This window comes from Suricata suricatta, chromosome 5 (genome assembly GCF_006229205.1).
Source record: "Suricata suricatta isolate VVHF042 chromosome 5, meerkat_22Aug2017_6uvM2_HiC, whole genome shotgun sequence".
Classification (NCBI taxonomy): domain Eukaryota; kingdom Metazoa; phylum Chordata; class Mammalia; order Carnivora; family Herpestidae; genus Suricata; species Suricata suricatta.
This window is the reverse complement of record NC_043704.1, coordinates 7137467-7156314: the sequence shown is the minus strand read 5'-3', so window position 1 is coordinate 7156314 and position 18848 is coordinate 7137467. Positions and strand designations below refer to the sequence as shown.

Sequence of the window (18848 nt, the reverse complement as noted above, 5' to 3'; positions counted from 1 at the left end):
AGCCAGCCTCTGGGTATGGGATAATCTCGGTGTTTCTCACACCCCTGCCCTTTGATAAGGCCTACTGATGTCACCTCTCTTAATTTTAGAAAAAAAATTTAGGAGAAAAGAATTAAATCCTATTTTTACTAACGATTCAGGGGGATTTAGGATGGTCTAAAGCCTCCTGTGGGAAAACACGTTTACTCCGAAAGGGGTCTGATGGGTGCTTAGCGACAAGTCAGAGTGAGGACGGGGACCGCTGCGCTTGGGAGGGGCTGGAAGGCGGGGTCCTGCTCTTTCCCCCTGGGAACCCCTTGGCCCCGTCTATCCCCTTCTAGAATGGGAGGCCCAGCTCTGTTCTCTTGGCTCAAAGGTCGTTGCAGGGGTGAGGTCATCCTTGGAGCTCCCCAAGGAGATGATGGAGAAGGTGCTATTACAAACTTATCAGATCATCTCTGCTGAGGTGCTGCAGGGAGTCTGCCCGGCCCCACCCACAGCGAAGTCCCCCCTCCCAGCCACCTGGGGGGCGTGGATCGGATCCGTGGAGAGGCAGCTTGGAGCCTTCTTCCCTTCAAACTCCCAGGAATAGCTCCAGCCCGGAGGGATGCCCTCCGGGTCCTCTGGGAAGATGGCTACTTGTCAAAGGTCAGCCAAGGTCAGGGGTGTCAGAGGTGAGCACAGATGTCCCTGGCAGTCCACCTGGGGACAGGGGAGCAGGGACCACAGGGAGGGAGGGCAGAGCTCTGGGGAGTGCCGGTCCCCACCCACCGCCATGGACGGCCGGCTCCTCGACCTTGCTGAGCGCCAGTCTCTGTGCACGTAGACCGGACTTGCCTTCCAGCGGGGGCACAGAGGCGGTACACGTGGGAAGCCCCCAGCCCATGGGTCTGGCCCAGGGTGGCTTTCAGTGTGGAGACACTTCCCTCCTCCTTGAAGGAAGGGTGGTTAGGAAGGCCTCCTGGGGGGTGCTGCCCAGGGCACACACAGGGCCCCAGCGGGGTGACCCTGCTCCAGCTGGTGCTGTCATCTCTAGCTAGGCAGCCCCCTGGGCCCCCTGGGACTCGGCCCTCTGCCCCCCCCCCCACCTCGGGAACAGGCCTGCCTAGAAACTGGCCCCCGAGATCATCAGCAATGCTTGGAAACACGAGATACCTCCCTGCCACATGGGGTGGGGGGGCTTCCGTGAGTGTCTGAGGGGCCCCCCTACCCCAGAGGGAATTGGGGGCCCTACCAGGGACAAGGGCAGGCTTGCTTCTGGGACAGCCTGGGCAGCCGCCTTGTAACCTCAGGCTGCAGATCAAGCCCCCACAGGCCCGGGAGCAGCTGCTCCTCAGTGGTCAACCCACAACAAGGAACCATGTGGGCCGGCAGCACGGGGGGCCCGCATCCAAGGAAGGGCAGGGAAGGAAGGTCCCCAGGGGCGGGGAGGGATTCTAGGGGTTCTCACTCAGAAGACAGGGGACCGCACAGGGCAGAGGTGGCCAGGGGTGCCTCCAGGCACACGTTGTGGCCGAGATCTGCTCACAGCAGACCTGTCTATTTGGGCACAAGTCACAGAAAGTCCCCAGGGGATTGTTAAAGAGCACTGAAGCCAGAGGCGTTTGAGCTGTTGGTTCCTGATTCCAACTCTCTCTCTCGTTAGAGGAACCCACGGGGGTGCTGTAGAGTGGAGGCCCCTCCACACGTGAGCAAGCAGAGGCCTGGGCCGCTGGGATGAGCTCCATCTCATGCCAAGCGCCTGCACACAGATTCCAGCCCCGTCCCTTTAATTCCATAACCTGGGGGCCGGCCGCGCCCATTTTATACATAAAGTTTTATTGGAACACACCCACACCCATCCATTTCCTCATTGTCCGCAACTACCTTCTCACAACATGCAAGGAGGCTTGGGGTGGCTCTGGTGGGGGGGGAATGGATGGCTAGATCGGGGGCAGGGACTTGGGGGCTCCTTCACCCAGATACAAGTGTTCTGAGCTGCATGGAAGGTGGGCTTTGAAAATTTCTTGTCTGGGCAATTTATCTTGCAGATAAACTCATTGAGCCCCAGGGCCTGAACCCAGAACCTTTCCCTTTGATGAAGTAAGTGCATGTCTGGACTGTTTGTGGAGGGACCACAAGACCCTTTGCTGGAGGGGAGTCCAAGTTTCTCACCACCTCTCTGATGGAGCGAGCCTTCCAGAAATATCTGTGGGATGAGGACAGGAAGAAAAGGAAATAATATAGACTCTTACCTGTTTAACAGTCACCCAGTAATTTTGCCGAGCATCCTTGTGCCCAAGGTCAGGTCCGCACAGCTGCCCGGGCAGACTCATTTCGGAGCCAGCTCCTGGAGGTGTGCGGGGTTGTGGCTGAGGGGCTTTGGAAGCCTTGGTTTTTAAGTCCAAAAGTAATAAGTACAGCGATCCCCGTCAGGTCCCTACCCTTCCCTCTGAGGAGCTTGGGAAGACCGCCCCCCCCGCCCCTGCCTAAGGGCACCCCCTCCACTCCTTCCCTGCAGAGCCCCTGCCAGGACAGAACCCTCCTGTCCATGCTGATGGAGGTCAGCAGCCATTACTGCTGAGCCCGAGAAGAAAGTTCAAGAACACAGAAAAATCTCTCCAGTCTTAACTTTGAAACCAAGCCACATTTCTGAGGCATCTGGGCCCCTTTGGAGAGATGTGGACACAGTGTCAGGGGACAGGCCTCAGGGCTTTTAGGCACAGAACAGTGAGGTGACTGCTGCTTCCTTCTGATAATCTTGCTTCAGATTAGATTCCTCCCTCCCTCCCTTCCTCCCGTTTTCTGCGGTGCTGTAACAACTGCTTTTATATATATATCCCGTCTCCCAATTCTCAAAACTACCTTCTACAAAGTTTCCATTATGATCCCAACGACAGAGAAGGGGGTTGGAAGCTGAAATCCCCCCTTGTGGCTGTGTGTTACCAGTGTTGGTGGATTCAAACCATGGCCTGCCGGACATCAGGTCGTACCTCCCTGACCACCACCCTCGACCTCCTGCTCGGACAGACCGGGCCGTGGGGCCCGCCGGTGGGTGGCTGCACTGGCACGCGTCCCTCAGAGGTGTGGCTGGTGCAGAGGTGGGGGTCCTTGGGGCAGGGCTCAAGGTGCTGGCCCAGCCCGCGGACAGGGCTGCCCCTGATGCCACAGGCCACATAATGTTCCTCTTGTTGGACTCCGTGGCTCCGGCCACCACTCTAATCCCGACTCCGGCTTCCAAGAAGGACATACTTCAGGTCCCTCTTTGTGCTTTGTTTTCCCCTTGGAAGGAGAGAGAGTTTAAGAGAAGCCCATTTATCTGCACACCGGGGCTCTGGTGGGGGCTCCAGAGTGAGGGGGGAGGTTTTGTCGAGAGTCACGTGACTCGGGAGAGTAGAAGGCTGCCCCCCAATCCCCTATGTGACTCACAGGGGCGGCTGCTCTTTAGAAATAGGGGCAGCCTGGGAGTGGGCACGTCCTGTCCCCTGCTCACACCCATGACCCAGCTCCCCACCTGTGGGCCGGCTCCTCCTTGCCTTGCTCTTCTGGGAACACGAGCATCCTACCAAGGGGACCCCAAGGCCCCCCACCAGCCGAAGCCCCTCTGGTGGCAGAGCGCCCTATGTGCCCACCTCTGCCGCTGGCTCCTGGCTCCGGGGCGCATCAGCTCTCTGCAGGAGGGTTGGCCGGCCTGTCCCCGGGCGCCGGGCAAAATTCTGGCTCTTATGTCACAGGCTGGAGGGGTGAGCGAGGACCAGGAGAGGCGAGGACATGGTCTCCTGGGAGACCCCAACCGCTGGTCTCGAGCCTCACCCGGAACGTTCTCAGACACTGCAGATGCTGGGGCCCCACGGGGTGGGCGGCCTCGGGACAGACACTCGGACTCTGGGGCATTTGTGACAGCGGCTGTGGGGGGGGGGGCACGAGTCTGTGGCCTGCCCAGCCGCTGCTCAAGGGACTCCAGCAGCAGGTGGGCCCCGACGGCAAGAAGGTCTGTGCCTGGAGCAAGCAAAGCTGAAGACCAAACGGCAGAGCGCTGGGCGGAGGGTGCGACTACTTTCTGGAAAGAGCACCCAGAGGCCGGCCTGCTGCGTGAACACGTACGTCTGTGCATATGGTGGGGTCGGCCCTCCGCTGGATGAACACGTACGTCTGTGCACACGGCGTGGGGGGGAAGGACTGCAGAATTAGGGCGGCGGAGCAAAGACTTTAGTTTTGTTGTTTGACATATTTCTCGACTGCTCGGACTTCTAAAAACAAATGTGCGTCACTTCTGAATTTTTTTAAATGTCTGTTTCCCAGAGAGAGAGAGAGAGAGAGAGAGAGAGAGACCGCTAGCGAGCACAAGCAGGGGAGGGGTGAGAAGGGGAACAGAGGATCTGAAACAGGCTCCAAGCCCGGTGCTGACAGCAGGGAGCCGGAGCCCACCAACCATGAGATCATGACCTGAGCAAAGTAGGATGTTTGACTGACTGCTTGACTGACGGAGCCCCCATGGGACCTTCACTTTTGTCTTTTTCTTTTAGGTTGCAGAACAAAACAAAAAAAGCCACAAGGTATAAAAAGAGGTCCTGCGGGGGCCCTGCTGCCTGACCGGGTTTAACGACCACCAGCCACCAGCTCTAGCCCCGGGGTCCGGCCGCGGTCAAGGGGAGGCCAAGGGGCTGCAGTGGGAGCACAGGGTGAGGGTGTTGGCTGAGCTTGCAGACCGGTTCCGTGAGGCAGATCCGCGTGGCCCCTACCCCCCCTCCCCCCGCTGACGAAATGCGAACACACATGTCTTGGGGGGGAGACGCCCCCACACCCCTTCCCGCAGGTGGGGAAGTGCTGAGCAGTGCGTGCATTTATCTAGTGGCATGGCCCCTCCGCCCTCATGGCCTTGCAGGAGCAGGTGTGGACGGTGGGGCTGCCGCGCCCTCCTGGACACAGGCGAATTTCCGCGCTGTCACCAGTGCACTGTCACCGCAGCAGGGCACAGTGTGGGCCTCTGCCCCCTGCCCAGGTCTCTGCTGTGCCAGCCGCCCATCAAATCCCTGAGGTCCCTGCTTCCGAGCTCCCAGAAGGGACCCTCATTCCCGGCTGTGCTCAGTCAGGGGTCTATGGGCAGAGACCGCCGGCCCCCGGCCTCAAGGAGCGGAAAGGCTGAGTGGTTCCCGTCTCCCCCATCTGCTCCCTTCCTATCTGAGTCCCAGGCCACCTTCCCTCCTTAGAGCACGTGCAGGGCCACACCACGGCTGGGGGTCTAGGGGAGGGGTCCAAGGACTCAGACTCTGACAATGAGTTTCTGGGCGAGCCCCCCCCCAGCTGGCAGAGAGGACCCCGGCACCTGTGGGGTGAAGATAAGTGGCCCTTGCAGTGAAGCCAGGAGGGGTGCGGTGGAGGGGACACAGGGCGGGCGGGCAGGGCCGCTGTGAAGCCTGCAGGTGCGTGACAACAGCTTCGAGGAGGAGAGCTGAGGTCTCAGACCCACTCACTGGCCATGAAGAGTGAACCGTGGGTGTGGAAGGCCCTGCGGCAGCATCTCTAAAGCGCCTCCTCGCCCGCAGCAGGTGGAGCCTGGGGACCAGACCTGGGGCTCGATGGGGAAGCATGAGGCTCGGGTCCGGGTCCGGGTCCGAGGAGCCAGGCGTGACTGGTTCTCCGGGTGCCTTGGCGAACACGCGCTTTCCAAGGGTAGGGATCGAGCCCTAGAAAGAGTCCCGAACGTGTCACACGGGCACATCTTTTCGGGTGATCTGGGACAGGCCAGCACGTCCCTCCACAGCAAAGGGCCGGTCTTCGCGCCTTGCCCCTCCCGACGTGAAGTCAGAAGCACCTTGTTTGGTAGAGCCCTTAAGGTTTTTGAGGCAGCGCTTGTGGGGCCTCGGGATCGCACTGCCACCTGCTGCCCGGGACAGGGGGCTGCCAGTCTGGAGCAAGGCCCCCCGGGGAGGTTGGGCTGCGGCTTGGCTCCGGTGACTCCCAGCAAACTCCCGGTGACCAGAGGTACCTCAGGGAGACAGGTGTCAGGAGAGCCTCCGGCCAGAGCAGGTCAGACCCCCGAGAGCAGGGCAGACCCCGAGAGCGGGGCAGACCCCCAGTGTCCTGGAGGGAGGCTGTCCCAGCCGCAGCAGAGAGCTGCCCATCATGAGAAGGGCAGCACCAGGCGGGAGACGTGGGCACACCTCAGGGCGTGGGAGAAGCAGGACGTGTCCCAGGGCAGAGCCATCGGATGCACTGTCTGTCTTCAGATCTGACACCTGCTCCAGCACGGTCATTGTGGTCCTTGCGGATGTGCTGCTCAATGAAAGAGGCCAGACAGTAAAGGTCACATACTGTGTGTGTCCATTTACATGGACCGTCTGGAGTGTACAGATCTGCCCAGACAGTGAGTAGTCTCTACTTGTCTACACCCGCGGGGAGGGACTGGAGGGGACAGTGAAGGGCGCACGTCTCTCCTCCAGGTGATGGAAATATTCTCAAATTGCCAGGTGCACACACTGAACATCCTGAAAGTGCCCGATAACAAACAGTACGCTGGTCAACTGTATGGTATGTGAGTTAAAAACAGAAGAGTTTTTAAAAGGAAACCATGAAAACAGTAACACCAACGCGTCCCCGTGAATGTGCTGATGCTTTCTGGTGCCCCAGGTCAAATGTGGATTCTATTCTGTCCTCGGCCCGTTCCCTGCTTGACCCGGGGCTCTCAGGGGGCCAGGGCCTGGGAAGGACCCCCCCAGAGGCTCTGGAGCCAAAGCTGGGTCTCCTGCAAGGTCCAACTCTGACCGTTCTCTCTCCATTCCACGGACTGCTCCGTCAGGTCCCGGAACTAGAAGAGCAGGATCGCTGCCCTGCTTCTCGGCTGCTGGCTGTGTGACCCTGGGCCAGTGACTATGCCTCTCTGGTTTGTCCTCTTTCTTCACGAAGAGTAAGGTCGTCAGATCTGACTTGAAGGCTTTTGCCATTTATAAATTTGTGCCGTGTCTGTGGGTCTGCTGGAAACAAAGAGTGTTAAAACATTCCACTTCTCTTTGCTCTTGAATTTCGTTTTATAAGACATTTGCCAGTTTTCTCTGTTTCTCACATGGGAACTGTGACTTTCAAGGACCACACCGAGGAAACGTGCTGTGGTCAAGAGCGGCAGTCACTCGGAGGATGTCTTCCCTGACACCTTCAGGTCCCAGAAGAAGGACAGTGTCCCCTGTGCGGAGAGCTTGCTGGGCTCCAGCCTGAGCCCCCTGGCCTCGAGGACGCAGAGAAGAAAGCCTGACGTTGTGGTAAAGCATCTGGAAATCAACCTGCAATGATTCTGTTCATCCCTTGTTGCCTTTCAGCAACACGGCCCTCCGTCCAGGAGCGAATCCGAAGACCAGAGGGCAGTTTCCTCTCTGCTTTTTGCTCCGTAGACTACAGCTCCCAGGCCCTTTCTGGAACTTGGAAGGCAGGATGCAGAGATGAAGACGGACGCCCTCTACACGCCCCAGACCGGTTCCTCTACCTGCTGGCTTGTTCCCCTGTTACCCTCTTCTGCTACTCCGAGGCTCTTTCATTATGAAACACCCTTGAAGAATTTAATGAATGCCCAGGGAGCCAGGCTGATGGGGGTGGCAGGTGAGACTGGCTACAGGATTTGCAGAGCCCAGTGCAAAGTGAAAACGAGGTGTTCCTTGTTCAAAAAGGATTAAGAACTTCGAGAGGTCGACAGAGCTTCAAACCAAGCCCAGGGCCTGGGTGCGCACGCCCTGGGGGCAGTTGTGGGTGTCATGGGCACAAGGAGCAGAGAGAGCAGGACAGAGGAAGCTTGTGTCCATGCCGCCTGCACCGTGGGGACCTGCATTCGTGCAGCTGAGCAGTCCCTGAGGAAGGTGCTGTTTCCCGAGCACCTGCTCTGCCGTGCTCGAACCCGGGGAGAAGGCCGGGGGCGGGGGCGGGGAGGGGGACACACACCTCCCAGGCTGTGATCAGGCAAAGCTACATGCATGGGGAGAGCTCGGGACAAACCTCAGTGGAGTTAAAATGGAGCTGGGCAGGGGCATGATTCAAAGTCAATTAGTGAGGGACGTCTGGGTGGCTCCGTTGGGGCGGTGTCCCACTTTGGCTCAGGTCATGATCTCGCGTTTCTTGAGTTTGAAGCCCGCATCGGGCTCTGTGCTGATGGCTCAGAGCCTGTTTCAGACCCTCTGTCTCCTTTTCTCTGCCCCTCCCCAACTGGTGTGTGCGTGCTCATTCTCTCTTTCTCTCTCGAAAATAAAAAATAAACACTAATAAAAAAGTCAGTGAGGTTATACAGAGGGATCAGCCTTTCCTATTTGGCCTCAATGTGATAAACAGGTTTTAGAAAAGAGCAAAAACAAATTATTTTTTTTCTAACCAAGACACACTGAAGAATGAGGAGCGGAGACAAAGTGGGTCCAGAATGTTCAACAAACAAATCAATTAAAAAATGGGCAGGGGTGGGGTGCCTGGGTGGCTCAGTTGGTTGAGCGTTCAACTTCGGCTCAGGTCATGATCTCACAGTTCATGAGTTCGAGCCCCGCGTCGGGCTCTATGCTGACAGCTCAGAGCCTGGAGCTGCTTCAGATTCTGTGTCTCCCTCTCTACTCTTCACCCGCTCACACTCTGTCTCTTTCTCAAAAATGAATAAATATTAGAAAGTTTTTTAAAAATGGGCAGAGGACCTGAATAGACATATTTCCAAAGAAGACAGACAGACGGCTGACATACCTACAATGATGCTCCACGTCACTGATCATCAGGAAAAAGCAAATCAAAACCTCAGCGAGGCACCACCTCACACCTGTCGGAATGGCCAGTGTTAAGAAGACAAGAACTAATGCGCGTTGGCGAGGATGTGGGGAAAAGGGAGCCCTCGCGCCCTACTGGTGGGACCACGTGGAGAACAGTACGGAAGTCCCTCAAAAGTTAACCACTGAACTACCATGGGAACCAGCAGTTCTACTGCTGGGTGTTTACCTGACGAAAACCAAAACACTAATTCGAAAAGATCTTGCACCCCGTGTTCACTGCGGCATTATTTACAGTAGCCAAGATATGGAAGCAACCCAAGTGTCCATCCGTGGAGGACTGGATAAAGAAGGCATGGGACATATCATGGAATATTACTCGGGATAGAAAAAGAACGGCCTCTTAAATTTGTGACACCATGGATGGGCTTCGAAAGTATTGTGTTCAGTGAAATACATCAGAGAAAGGCAAATGCCGATGAGTCCACGTACATGTGGGATCTAAAACTCAAAACAAACAAAATAAACCAGAAACAGACTCACAGATGCAGAGAACAAACGAGTGATTGCAGAGGGGAGCTGGGCGCAGGGGTGAGACGGGTGCAGGGGTTGAAAGCACAGTCTTCCAGTTCTCAAATAGGTCAGCCATGGGGATGTGGAGCACGGCTTAGGGAGTAGAGTCGGCACGACTCTGCCCGGTGACAGGGGTAACCCGGCCCCTCGTGGTGGCCGTTCCGTAATGCACAGACCTGTCGAATCACTACGCTACGCACCTGAAACCAAGAGAAGGTTGTATGTCAACTGTACTTCAGCTTAAACAAACAATTAAACAAAGAGTCCCAAGTGGAAATGTTCCTCGAAGTGAAGCCCCATCCCCAACCCCGAGGGGCTGCAGGAGATCCCCCCCAGCTCCCTGACGCCTTCCGCCGCCCTCACTCCTGCTTTTCCTTCCTCCACCGGACAAGACCCAGGTCTCCCGAATCCACACTGGATCCTGCCAGTGCTCGGGGTGGAGACCCCACACTTCCTGTACGCCCTGTAATCAGGAGCCTGAAATCGTGTGCCCCACATGTGGCTGGGAAATCTCATTCTCCAGGCTCCGCTGGTGTCCGCTGAGACCACCTCCAGAGCAGACCAGAGGGTGAACCTCGATTTCCAACAGGGGTTTTAAAATTACTATTGTTTTATTTGTAAGAGAGAGTGGGTGTGTGAGTGCACGGGGGTGGGGGGGAGAGGCAGAAGGAGAGAGAGAGAGAGAGAGAGAGAGAGAGAGAGAGAGAGAGAGAGAAAGGGAGTCTCAAGCAGGCTCAACGCTCAGCATGGTGTCCAATGCAGGGCTCAATTCCACGACCCCGGGATTGTGACCTGAGCCGAAATCAAGAGCCGGACACTCAACCCACTGAGCGGCCCAGGGGCCCCTTAAATGATTTTTTGAAAGGATTAATCTTTATCAGTGCATCTTTTTTATTGTTGCCTAAAATTTAGTGTTTAAAATCTACAAATAAGTGCTTACACCAAGTTTGGATCATGCCATATATATTTTTTCACAGACCATGAAACTTTCCCCATATTAAATAATCTTCTGAATTATTAAAATAATTTCTTTAAACTTAGTTTATTTTTAAGAGACAGGGAGAGACAGAGCATGAGCGGGGAGGGGCAGAGAGAGAGGGACACACAGAATCCAAAGCAGGCTCCAGGCTCTGAGCTGTCAGCACAGAGGCCAACATGGGGCTCGAATCCGCAAATGGCAAGATCATGACCCGAGCCCAAGTCAGATGCTTAACCACCTGAGCCAAAATAAGCATTTTTTAAACATTTAAAAAGAGAGAAAGAATTTGGCACCTTATAGGAACTGTCAGATCAGCCTTGTAACTGGGGTTTAAATTGTGTCATTAAGTAATGGATTTTAGATCTGTCATTTAATTGGAGAAGCGTAAAGGCGTTTTGCAAAATCTTACACAACACTGGACCATCAAGGACTGATATTCACCCCATTGAAACTCTGTTAGATCTAGTGGAAGAATCTTAGCACGTGCGGGGTTTTGCCTCTTGCAGCCCTTGAAGTCATATAAAAAAAAAAATAATAATACATTTACAGTGTAGCTTAAATTGCGTAAGGGAGTCAGATCTATTGTTTGTAAGTGTGATTGGTTGCATTAGTGAGTTTAATAGTTCCAACTGAGTTGTTCAAATATTGATCAGTTTAAGCCCCCCTGAATGTGATATTAAAATGTCCCGAATTTACAGTAAAATGATTGGCTTTGTAGGGTGAACCTCAAAATCCTGTGGAAAACAGGATATTAAAATGTGACACACATTTAACAGTACATGTGACCTGAACCTAAGACACAAACCCACTAACGCTCCTTCTCGCCACACGCCGTCTCGAGGACCCCCACCTCCTCACTGACGGCTTTCCTCGGCACCTGAGCTTCAGACCCCAGCTCAGGGGATGGTCCCGCCCTTCCCCCTGCCTCTCGACCATGTCGCCTCTCACTCAAGGGGACTCCATGGGCATTGAGCAGTTGTCCTGACGTTTGGGGGCAAAGTATGGCTTCCTAGTTGAATTCCTTTAACGCCGTTCTTTGGGATAATAGACATCTTCCTCTGAACCTGACCGATTCCGATGCGTCCATCCCTACCTGAACATCCGGCCACCTGTGCTAGTTTTTCTTCTGCAAACCCCAAAGGAAGGAGTCGTTGGAAAGCTCTTTCCAGGGGTGAAGATGATGAGATTATTATAACTCAGGAAAGTTTGGCGCTAAGTGACTCACTTGGGTGTTTATTCCCGAGCTGTTTGTCTCTCACTGTGCTCCAGTTTTAGAACTTGAGAACGGTCTTTCTTTGTTTTGGAAGAAAGGACAGACAAGCAGGATTTCAGGGAACACATGTGAGGGCCGCCTTGGTCGCTGCGTGTGACTGACAGAAACTCCAGCCGGCCCTGCCCTGATAGAGGCAGGATGGGAAAACTGCGTCCCCGCTGATCCTGTCTGAGCTTCCCGGTGGTGGTCACGTGAGAGGGAGAGCAGTGGGGCCACTGTTCACCTTGGGGTATCCGGTAAGACTTGGGCATTCTCCATCCCCTGTGATTAAGCTGTGATAACACTTTCCCTTTGCAATGTCCGCCAGGTCCCCTACATCCAGCCCCCACAGGGATGGCTTCTCTCTTTCAGCACCTTCATTACCTCTGGAGAAAAGACAGATCCAGTGAAAGTCTCTCTTGCTTGGTTACCCCGAATGTTAGCACCCACCACAGTGAGGGGTTCCCCCAGAGAAGCAGCCTCAAGCCTGGCCTGGCTCCAGCAAGCTATGGGACCATGCAAAGCGCTGGCATCTTGCATCTGTAGTTGGTCTTGAGATGCTCTTTGGAAGCCATGAACTTGGTGACAAGGAAAGTGGATACAGATTGCGTTTTCAGGCAGGGCTTCTGGAGTGCTTCCCCCTACCATCCAGGCACTTGGTTGCCAGATCACTTCTGGGGTAGCCCTTGCTTTGCCTTTGCAGGCATGCCCTGAGGAGCGAGTGAGGTCAGCAGCGAGCTGCTCACTAGCCCCTGACCCGGGAGCCCTGGTGATGGACATGGATGGAGCCTGTGTCTGGCTCACCCTCCCTGGCTGCGTGACCTTGTTAGAGTCACCTTAAGGTGGTGACCGAGCGGCCATTTCTCTGAGGGCTGGAGGAGAACATGTACACAGATGATCCCCCACCCTTCACCTGCAGACCTGGGATGTCCTGCCCCATTTGGAAGCAGCCAATCATGAAGCTCCAGCTTCCCATCACCCTGACAGAGGAGACAACCTATTCCATCCCGCCACACCCCTGAAATGCCCTTACTTGATAATCTGCCCTCCCAAGATCAAACCCAGAACTCCTCACCCATAAAACCCCCCCGCCCATCGCCCATCAGGCGCGACCTCCCCGACTTCCCACTCCCTGGGTCATGGGACCTCGCCCGGGAATCGCAGATCCCAATAAAGGCGTTCTTGGCTCCATAACGTAGTCTTTTTCTTCCCATCTCTGCCTCCATCTATTAAATCTTACATTTGGTGCCGAAACCCAGGAGGAGATAGTAGCTCAGCAGCTAGCTGAGCCCTCTCCTCCCCGATGTGGGATCTAACCTTAGTGCTGGAAATGGAAACTGCCCCAAAGGCCGGGGCCCTCCTGTGGAGCTTCTGGTCCAGGATCCGAACCCTACCTCACCAACTAATTGGGTGAGTTCCCCAATTATCCGAGCCGAGCCTCCGTCGGGGCCCTGTCCTAAATCGAGGCGCTTCAGGATAACCCCTCCGCCATAGCCCCAGGGGATACTCTGGCGGTATATAGTCCCAGCGGCTATATCCGCTCCGGCCTTCTGGGTTGGGGAGAAGTCCCCTCCTAGGATGAGCCAACTCTCCGTTCCGAGTCTCATGTCTGAACACAGGGACGCCTACTTCAGTCCCCAGACTTTAGGCCGGATATTATGGGCACTTCCCAATCTAAGCCAGAACTTGCAAAGGGAGCGCTCACCCCTTACAGCGCCTTCTAAAGAACTTTCCACTCCTTGGTTATGCTAATGACCTCCGGGTAACAGCCATGTCCCTTTCTGCACTACCGTTCAGCCCCTTTATAAGCTAGATGACCAATCTCAGTGGCCTCCAGAAGGGTCCCTCGATTTCCAAATTCTCACGGACCTAGATAATTTCTGCCGGAGGCAGGGCGAATGGGCAGAGATTCCTTAAGTTATGGCTTTTTTGGATTCGCATTGCCGCCCCTTGGCCCACGCTTCCCAACCCCCTACCGCGTGAATCTCTGCTCCCCCTCTCCCTGACCTCTGACCCCTAGGGTGATCTTACGGCCCCGCCCCCCCACCCACCATCTCCCCTCCCAGGACCCGCCCCCTCTCCCGCCATCTCTCCTCTGGTACCTGCCCTTTCCTCCGCAGTCCCTATCACCACTCAAACCTGCGCTCACCAACAGCCTTAAAATGCCTCCGCGCCGGCCATCTCAGCTTTCAGGGAAGTGGCGGGCGCCGAGGGGCTTCTTGAAGTTCATGTGCCTTTTTTCCAACCAGATCTGTTGGCCATAAAAAGTGCTTGGGGTCATTCTCCTCGGACCCCTCGCAATTCATAAAGGAATTCCAATATTTGGCCCAAGCATATGATCTCGCCTGGCATGATATCCGTGTGAGCCTGACCTCTACCTTAACCTCAGAGGAAAGGAAACGAATCCAGGCAGCTGCTCGAGACCACACAGACCAGATTCATATTACGGATCCCACAATACCTACTGGGGCAAAGGCCATACCGGCAGCCAACCCTAATTGGAGTTACCAGCAGCAGGGAACTGGCCACAGGCGACGGGATCAGATGATCCAGTGCTTGCTGACAGGCATGCGAGCAGCCCCGAATAAGTCTGTTAATTTTAATAAGCTCCCAGAAATTATCCAAGAGCCCAATGAGAACCCGCAGCACAGTGTAAGGCTGTCCTCTCACTCTCGGTTTTGCCTCCACTGGCCAGAAGGCCTGGTTCCCATGTTCCTTGTCCTAGTTTTGTTGTGTGTTGTCTTGGTTTGTTTGGACTGACGCTATGGGACAGACTCAAACTACCCTTTGACTTTAACCTCAAACCGTTCCAAGACCATTAGGGAAAGAGCTGACGGGTTTAGGCTTAAAGTAAAAAAGAGAAGGTCTCTGTCTTTTGCAAGAACGAATGGCCAGCCTTCAACCTTGGATGGCCAGAAGTTGAAACCCTCACCCTCACCTTGATTAAAACCTTTTCTTTCTCCAAGGATTTTACTGCTGCCCAAGAAACCGAGAAAAAATGCCATGCTGCCGTCTTTACCCCGAGGCTCCTCCTCCTTAAATGCATATTAAATAACTTCTCCGGTTTCAGGAAAAGAGGAAAGAACTATGGCTTTAACCTAAAGCTATCCTGACTGAGGACACGCTGCCCAGCTGGACTGGCCGACATTCTCTGGGACTGATAACCTCCAGAGGGCTCCTATAATCTTAACCTTGCCTCTTCTGCCTTCCCCTCCCACTCTCTGTTTCTGTACCTGCCTGAATGTAATATGCCTCATTGCCTCCTCCCATCCTCGGAAGCTAAGAGGAAAAGACACTCCCAGGGACATTTAGGTCTTGGGAGCCGGGAAGACACTTGTCTTCCCTTCCACCTTGGAAATGGCGCCAGTAATCTGTAATAGTCACCTGTCTAAACCTCCAGAGGTAAACTAGTTTATCATCTAAATTTTGAATGCACATGTGCTTTTGTCTGGGGTATTAAATGGAGGTCTGGACACATGACTTCCCACCCTGGGGCCATACCGACACGTCAGTTGGGCCCTTTAGTAAACCTGTAAACACCTGTTTTGTGGCCACTTCTGCACCCGTTTTGTCCAGTTGTCATTGTCATTGTTTTTGGTCTTATGCGTAGGTGAATGTGAATGTGCAACTCAGTCTGGCAAGCCTGCCTAGTGTCTGTGGTAGCAGTGAACAGCTTCCAATCGAAAGTCACAATGCTGAGACTGCTATGGCTAAGCATCACCCAAGTTCCTTTGGGACATGGCCAGATGAGTATCTGACTGGTCTCCTCATTAGAGGGGACACCCCTACCCCTTTGTCTGTCTTTGCGACACCGCCTCAGAAAACATGGGGTTGGGACTGTGCAGAGAAGGAGACCTTATTGGTCTGGCTGAGATAAAATCGTACTGAAGGGGACACTGACTCTCTCTGTGTTCCTCTGCCTTGTAGATGTGAGGACTTCTCCCTCATTCATTTCCCAGGTTAACAGCTATAATTGAAGAAAAATTTTAAACTGAAAATTCTCCTTCTCTGCCCCCTGGGGAGCCTCTCCTCTTACACTCCCTTCCCCCATCCTTTTTCTGTACCGCCTCGGTGGGGAAGAGCCAGCCTGCATAACTGCTCAGGTCTCAGGCAAGGCCAGCTTCTCCCTCTGCCCTAGGTGATAAGAAAGAAAACACCACCAAAGTCAGATTTTTTGTACAAAATTTCCAGGTCAAAACTGAAGCACGAGCCACAACTAGTGATTGGAATATTGGTATAGGATGAGGTCTGTAGATGCTTGTGCTTTTGACTCGTGGCAAAACAACTAGGGATATTTAAAACTGTTAAAAACCTGCTTTGTACTCAATTGGTTCATAAGTTTACCACCCACGAAAAACTCTGGGATAAATACCTCTCAGTTGGTATCTAAGTCCTCAATTGGAAACTAAAGGTTCAGACTGATGGGAAAATAAGAAAAGCAGCCCTATATGCAGGAAATTGGGGATAAAATTGGTGATATGTAAAAAAGATAGAAGAAATACAAATGCATTTGTGTTGAGGGTAAAAGAAAGTAATTTTGTCCTAAATGAGATGGGTTTTTGGAAAGAAATGGCTTTGGGACATTAGGGAAAGGAAAGTTGTAGAAGGTTCATGAAAGAAATCATTGAAAAGGAATTTTATGTGTGAGGTTGAGATAAATGAAATTTTAAAGATATATTGGTATAAGGTTGAAATTCTGCTTTTCTCTCCGTTCAAAAGACAAGTTTTTCCAAATTGTTGATCTGCTCTTGATAAGACTATGTAAATGGAGACTTTCTCTCTTGTCTGCCAAAAAGGCCAAAGAAGCTTTAGGGCTTCTCTTTGTCAGGTCCTTGATTCTTAGTTAACTTTTAAACGTTGAAGGAGTTCGGTTTTCCTAACCACCATGTAATGCTATGCATTTACCTTTGGGATCCTTCATTGCCACTTTGGTTAAATAGAATTTTCAGATTTGTAATAATCTGTAATTCTATTTAGGATGTGCTTTATAACTTCCTAAGGTCTTAACAAACTTCCCAGGAGTTAAATGGTAAAAAGTCTTACACAATTCAGCCCTTTTATTTAGAATGTCAGGTTACTTAAAAACACTGTTGTACCAAAAAAGCTGCCTTTAACGTTATCAAATGTTGTTTCTACCAAAGCATTTATCTTTTTTATCTACTTAAACAATCTGAAATTCAAAAACTCACAGTGAGTTTTCTTTTTCCATGGCAATTACAATTGTTTGCATAAGTTCAATAAGAATCTGTTCATTTTATAGCAGGACACCACTAGAAATACTGGTTATTTTACAAAAGCTTTGATTGGAATGTCCTATTTGAGAGTCATGCATAGACTCAGATATGACCTGACAGCTTTAAGGAACAAAGGTTGACTATATGGAACATGGAGCCATAAAGCCTCTTGGAAATGTTGGCTGGATACCTTGCTCACAGAGTTCCCAGCAGCCTCCCCAGGTGAGTAAAGAAGGTCACTTCCTGGCAGATGTAGGGACCTCAGCATACCTTGGGAACCTCGGGAAGAGGAGTTGGCCCAACTCAACAGGTATTCCAGGCCTGTCTCATGGAAAGTGCTGGCTTGGCTTGGCTTCTGGCCCAGAGTGGCTACTAAAAGTTCAATCTGGAGATTCCTTATAAAGGACCCAGCAAAGCAAGCCTTATAAAATCCTCATGAACAATCCTATTCTTGCTGAGCTTATGTAAATAATCAGGCCAAGGTTGTTAAGACTGGACTCGTTCTACCAGTGCATTAGTCTCGATTTGGCTATCTCTGATAAGGGAGGTTTTTTTTTTTTTTAGAGAGAAAAAATGTTTCAGCAATGCACTACTGTAAATGTTATTCTAGTTCTGAGTGCCTTTGAATATTTGTTGTTGGATCTCAGGTTTGTTAGTCTGTGAGAATGATATCTAAAATGGGGGTCACGCCTTTCCAAAAGACTTAAAGGTGAAATTCACAGATATGCAACTAAACAAAAAGTTCAGCCCCTATTAAAGTTTCAGGTATCTCTCTGGAGTTCAGTGGACCGACTCAGAAAAAACCCTCAACCTGGTGAGGTGATCCAGATCCAGTTGATCAGCTTAAACTGACCCTCAAAAAGACTCTGGCTCCACAGATCTCCAGCCCTGCTCCAGCCACACCCTGGAAGCTGGCTGGTCTGGTGTCCGGCCCTCCAAGTTTTCTGTCTGCTTCAGGCAAGGATTATCACTCCTTTGAGTGAGCCAGTAAACAAGATTTGCATCTGGAGGCTGAAGATTGCCATTTCCTGGTCAAAATAACTTTGGCGACTGTCTTGCTGAGCTAGACATGAATGGCCAAGGCACACAAAAGATCAAAACCTTATTCAGTGTTAGTTTTCCATCCCCCAAGATTGCTGAGGCAAAAGTCGGGGCTCTTCTTTGAATATGCATTCAACTCTGTAGCCTGCCTAGCTCAGCTTGCCTCCTTTTCCCCCCCTGAAGACTATATAAAGAACAGTTCTTTGAATAAACTCTCTTTTCACCTGATCGGAGAACCATGAGTTCTGTCTTTACTCTTTGTGTCTCCCTCTCCTGCCCCCTTTTTCTCTCCCTCCCTCAGGAGAAGGACCCACGACAATTCTCCGCCCTGCCGGTCAGGGCGGAGGAAACAGGTACCGCCAATGCCAATCGCTGGGGACAAGCGGTCCCAGTCCCGGCCTTCGGGTTAGGACAGTCTAGCACGGCAGAAGCCTGAGGAGTCATCGGTCCAGTAAAATAAACTGTCCTTTCTCTTTGCCATCGGACTGGCAAATGTTGCCCCAGAAGGCTGGGGAAACAGCAAAAGTTCCTGATTATGTTCTGTTGGTATTAATTGCCTCTGATCTGGGCATGGAATTTTAACATAGCAAAAGGTAAAAGGGGAGCCTATACCTCTACCGCCAGACTCTAAAGGGGGGTCTTCAAGTGGCCGCTAGATGGCCCACCAATTTGGCTAAGGTTAATCATGCACAACAGGAAAAGATGAGTCTCCGGCCGTCTTTTCAGAAGGAATCATGCAGGCATATCGCACTTGTGCGCCCAAGGATCCTGGAAAAACCAGGAAACCGATCTGCTGTCGTTCTTACTTCTGTAAACCAGGCAGCACCAGATATTAGAAACCTTAAAAGAGACCCTCACCAAATTAACCATGGAGACTGGTGGACATTGGGTAAACTCTCCTTCCTAGGCCCTTTACAGGGTAAAATTCCCCTTAAGCCCTAGGCCTTACTCCTTATAAAATTGTTTGGGAGACTCCCTCCCATTATTCCTAACCTTACATCAGAGTTATAATTTGTTTTGTTCCATAAAATTGCTTCAGCACGATCAGGCCCCATCTAAAGGATGCATTAACTAAGGCTATTGACGCT

The 18848-nt window shown here is 52.6% G+C and overlaps 1 long non-coding RNA gene across 1 annotated transcript; it reads right to left on the bottom strand.

The window, feature by feature from the left end:
- Positions 1–1785: 1785 nt before the first annotated feature.
- Positions 1786–3741, bottom strand: LOC115292573. Its single transcript, XR_003909038.1, has 3 exons — positions 3591–3741; positions 2952–3240; positions 1786–2167 (listed from the first exon to the last, which is right to left on the bottom strand). It is a non-coding gene; the product is annotated as an uncharacterized LOC115292573 (long non-coding RNA).
- Between the last annotated feature and the right edge of the window lie 15107 nt (positions 3742–18848).